This window comes from Tasmannia lanceolata, unplaced genomic scaffold (assembly GCF_043159265.1).
Source record: "Tasmannia lanceolata isolate RefF3 unplaced genomic scaffold, GAP_Taslan_0.1 ptg000200l, whole genome shotgun sequence".
NCBI classification, from domain to species: Eukaryota; Viridiplantae; Streptophyta; class Magnoliopsida; order Canellales; family Winteraceae; genus Tasmannia; species Tasmannia lanceolata.
In genome coordinates this window covers 22,501-27,500 of record NW_027518876.1, presented here as the reverse complement: position 1 = coordinate 27,500, position 5,000 = coordinate 22,501, and positions in this window count along the sequence as shown.

The following is a 5,000-nucleotide window of genomic DNA, read 5'->3' as shown; positions in this document are numbered from 1 at the left end:
CATGGGCACAAGGCCATGGCATATGGTGGGGAATGGACCACGGTTGCCAAGGCTAGGCATATAGAGAGGAATCGCATTTTTGCCCGGATAGGCACCGGAATGCTTGGCCTTGGCTTGCCATAGCAGGGCATTGCTGGGTTGGGCTCCCTTGGCCTTCCGGGGGCCTTGGACGCTGTCTTGGGAAGACCATGGGCACAAGGCCATGGCATATAGTGAGGAATGGACCACGGTTGGCAAGGCTAGGCATATAGAGAGGTATGGACCACGGTTGCCAAGGTTGCGCAAGTTTTGGGCATTTTTTGCCCGGATATGCCCAAGTATGCCCCGATAGGCCCGTTACGCCCCGGTATGAACGCGTATGCCCGGATAGACTCGGTATGCCTTGGGATACATGCGTATGCCCCGATAGGCTTGGTACGCCCCGATATGCGCACGTGTGCCCCAGTAGGGCTCGGTATGCCCCGGTATGTACGCGTGTGCCCCGATAGGCCCGGTATGCCCCGATATGCACACGTGTGCCCCAATAGGGGTCGGTATGCCCCGGTAGGTACGCGTGTGCCCCGTAATGCACGTTTCGCAGATCTCCCCGCATGTCCCGCCCCTATATGTAATACTTACTTACTTACTTACTTTCTTTCTTGCTTGCTTGCAATGGTTGGGAGTGCCCGGCATGCCCCGCTGCAGAGACCAAGGGCGCAATGACTTGGCACCGCGGATGCCGGGACTCCGGCACTTCCCGTGGCACTGATGGTTGGTTCCAAAGACAAAAGGCCGTGCAAGGCCACCGCACCGCGGATGATTTTGCTCGTGCTGGCGCCGTTGTGTGGCCAAAGAACATGCGCGAATGCTCGTGTCGGAAGGGTTGGTGTCCTGGCCCCGCGGGTGTCACGAATGCTCGGTTGCGAAGACCATGGGACCAGAGCCATGGCACGTCGGATGATGGCTCCAGCTGGCGCCCCGGCACTTTCTGTGGCATTGATGCTCGGTTTCAAAGACAAACGTGCGCAGGGCCAGGGGACCGCGGATGACTGCTCGTGCTGGCCCCGTTGGGCGGCATTGATGGTCGGTTGCAAAGAAAATGCGCGATTGCTCGTGTCGGGGCCTGGCAAGCCAAGGCCAAGCGAGCCATGGCAACGCGGATGATGGCTCGCTAGTGCTGGCGCCGTGCACAGTGGCCTCGCACACTCGCCCTGCACGCTTCCCTTGCACGCAGCCTTGCACACTAGCCTCGCATGCGAGCCTTGCACCCTAGCCATGCAAACTAGCCTTGCACGGTAGCCATGCACACAAGCCGTGCACATTAGCCATGCGCACAAGCCCCGCACACTAGCCTTGCGCACAACCCTTGCACACAAGCCATGCACTCGAGCAATGCACACAAGCCTTGCACTCAAGCAATGCACACAAGCCCTGGACACTAGCCTTGCACACGGGCCTGGCACACAAGCCTTGGGCACTAGCCTTGCGCACTAGCGTTCCACATGAGCCTTGCACACTAGCCTTGGACACTAGCCTTGCACACAGGCCTTGCACACTAGGCATGCTTGGGCGAGCTGATCCCGCATCAAGTCGACGGGTCTAGGCATTCTTGGGCGCAGATCCCGCATCGTCTCGTCGCGTCTGGGCGCAAACACGTCGCGTCTCGTTGCGTCTTCAGAAGTCGTCGCTAACAGCACCTTTGGTTGCCACTGGTGGTTAGGCTGGTTGGTTGCGCAAACCCTATAGGAGGGTGGCATGCTGGTGGGCGTTTTTGCCCGGATAGGCACTAGAATGTGCAGATTTTGGGCGTTTTTGCCTGGATAGGCTAAGGAATGGGCATGCTTTGGGCGTTTTTGCCCGGATAGGCACCGGAATGCTTGGCCTTGGCTTGTCCTAGCAAGGCATTGCTGGGTTGGGCTCCCTTGGCCTTTTGGGCGCCTTGGACGATGTCTTGCGAAGACCATGGGCACAAGGCCATGGCATATGGTGAGGAAAGGACCACGGTTGCCAAGGTTAGGCACCGGAATGCTTGGCCTTGGCTTGCCAAAGCAGGGCATTGCTGGGTTGGGCTCCCTTGGCCTTCCGGGCGCCTTGGACACTGTCTTGGGAAGACCATGGGCACAAGGCCATGGCATATGGTGGGGAATGGACCACGGTTGCCAAGGCTAGGCATATAGAGAGGAATTGCATTTTTGCCCGGATAGGCACCGGAATGCTTGGCCTTGGCTTGCCATAGCAGGGCATTGCTGGGTTGGGCTCCCTTGGCCTTCCGGGGGCCTTGGACGCTGTCTTGGGAAGACCATGGGCACAAGGCCATGGCATATAGTGAGGAATGGACCACGGTTGGCAAGGCTAGGCATATAGAGAGGAATGGACCACGGTTGCCAAGGTTGCGCAAGTTTTGGGCATTTTTTGCCCGGATATGCCCAAGTATGCCCCGATAGGCCCGTTACGCCCCGGTATGAACGCGTATGCCCGGATTGACTCGGTATGCCTTGGGATACATGCGTATGCCCCGATAGGCTTGGTACGCCCCGATATGCGCACGTGTGCCCCAGTAGGGCTCGGTATGCCCCGGTATGTACGCGTGTGCCCCGATAGGCCCGGTATGCCCCGATATGCACACGTGTGCCCCAATAGGGGTCGGTATGCCCCGGTAGGTACGCGTGTGCCCCGTAATGCACGTTTCGCAGATCTCCCCGCATGTCCCGCCCCTATATGTAATACTTACTTACTTACTTACTTTCTTTCTTGCTTGCTTGCTTGCTTGCAATGGTTGGGAGTGCCCGGCATGCCCCGCTGCAGAGACCAAGGGCGCAATGACTTGGCACCGCGGATGCCGGGACTCCGGCACTTCCCGTGGCACTGATGGTTGGTTCCAAAGACAAAAGGCCGTGCAAGGCCACCGCACCGCGGATGATTTTGCTCGTGCTGGCGCCGTTGTGTGGCCAAAGAACATGCGCGAATGCTCGTGTCGGAAGGGTTGGTGTCCTGGCCCCGCGGGTGTCACGAATGCTCGGTTGCGAAGACCATGGGACCAGAGCCATGGCACGTCGGATGATGGCTCCAGCTGGCGCCCCGGCACTTTCTGTGGCATTGATGCTCGGTTTCAAAGACAAACGTGCGCAGGGCCAGGGGACCGCGGATGACTGCTCGTGCTGGCCCCGTTGGGCGGCATTGATGGTCGGTTGCAAAGAAAATGCGCGATTGCTCGTGTCGGGGCCTGGCAAGCCAAGGCCAAGCGAGCCATGGCAACGCGGATGATGGCTCCAGCTGGCGCCCCGGCACTTTCTGTGGCATTGATGCTCGGTTTCGAAGACAAACGTGCGCAGGGCCAGGGGACCGCGGAGGACTGCTCGTGCTGGCCCCGTTGGGCGGCATTGATGGTGTGTTGCAGAGAGCATGTGCGATTGCAAGTGTCGGCCGGGTTTGGGTTCCCTTGGGCTTTCGGGTGCCTTGGACGCTGTCTTGCGAAGACCATGGGCACAAGGCCCCGTCCTGGCCCCTTGTTCGATTCGCTCTCGTCTTGCGCTTGCTTCCAAGGTCCTCCATGACCTTCCCCATGGCCTTGCTAGATCCCCCCCATGACGCATGACCTCTGTCCGTTGATTGGTTTTGAGTGCACACCATGCCCGGCTTGGCACCGTGTTGTCGCGTGAGTGGCATTTGGATCGTGCATGCTGGTGGGCTACCTGCCAATGCGCACAAGCCTTGCACACTAGCCTTGCGCACGAGCCTTGCACAAAAGCCTTGGACACAAGCCTTGCGCACAAGCCATGCGCACAAGCCTTGGACGCTAGCCTTGCACACAAGCCATGCATACAAGCCTTGCTCACAAGCCTTGGGCACTGGCCCATCGCAGTAGCCTTGCACACAAGCCTTGCGCACTAGCTTTGGGCACGAGCCTTGCGCACTTGCCTTGGGCACTAGCCTTGCACACAACCCTTGGGAACTAGCCTTGCGCACCAGCCTTGCCCACAAGCCTTGCACACCAGCCTTGCACACTAGCCTTGCATACAAGCCTTGCACACTAGCCTTGCACACAGGCCATGCTCACTAGCCTTGGGCACTAGCCTTGCACACAGACCTTGGGCACTAGCCTTGCGCACTAGCCTTGCCCACGAGCCTTGCACACTAGCCTTGCACGCAGGCCTTGCACGCTAGGCATGCTTGGGCCAGCAGCTCCCGCATCAAGTCGGCGGGTGTAGGCACGGTTGGGCGCAGATCCCGCATCGCCTCGTCGCGTCTGGGCGCAAACCCGTCGCGTCTCGTTGCGTCTTCAGAAGTCGTCGCTAACAGCACCTTTGGTTGCCACTGGTGGTTAGGCGGGTTGGTTGCGCAAACCCTATAGGAGGGTGGCATGCTGCGGGGCGCTGGAATGCGCAGGCTTAGGGCGTTTTTGCCCGGATAGGCACTGGAATGTGCTGGTTTTGGGCGTTTTTGCCTGGATAGGCTAAGGAATGGGCATGCTTTGGGCGTTTTCCCCGGATAGGCACTGGAATGGGCTGGTTTTGGGCGTTTTTGCCTGGATAGGCTAACGAATGGGGCATGCTTTGGGCGTTTTTGCCCGGGTAGGCACTGGAATGCCTGGCCTTGGCTGGGCATTGCTGGGTTGGGCTCCCTTGGCCTTTCAGGCGCCTTGGATGCTGTCTTGTGAAGACCATGGGCACAAGGCCATGGCATATAGTGGGGAATGGACCATGGTTGCCAAGGTTAGGCAATATAGAGGGCGGTGGGCGAGTAGGCCATGGCGTCACTTGTTTGCCCGTGTTTGCTCCCTTTGTGCGTTGTTTGGTTTTGGGAGCACACCTACCTTGCTAGGCTCGGCGGCTTACCCCTGCCCTTGTGGGTACTGGGTTGCACGTCTGTTTGCAACCCTATGGCTTGGTTGCTGCTGGCTTGGTTGGGTAGTTTGCCTCCGCCAATGCGCACAAGGGTTCCTTTTCTTCGTACCTGTGAGCTTACCTCCCTTGTTCGATTTGCTTTTGTATTGCGCTTTCTTACAGGGTCTCTCCAATGAG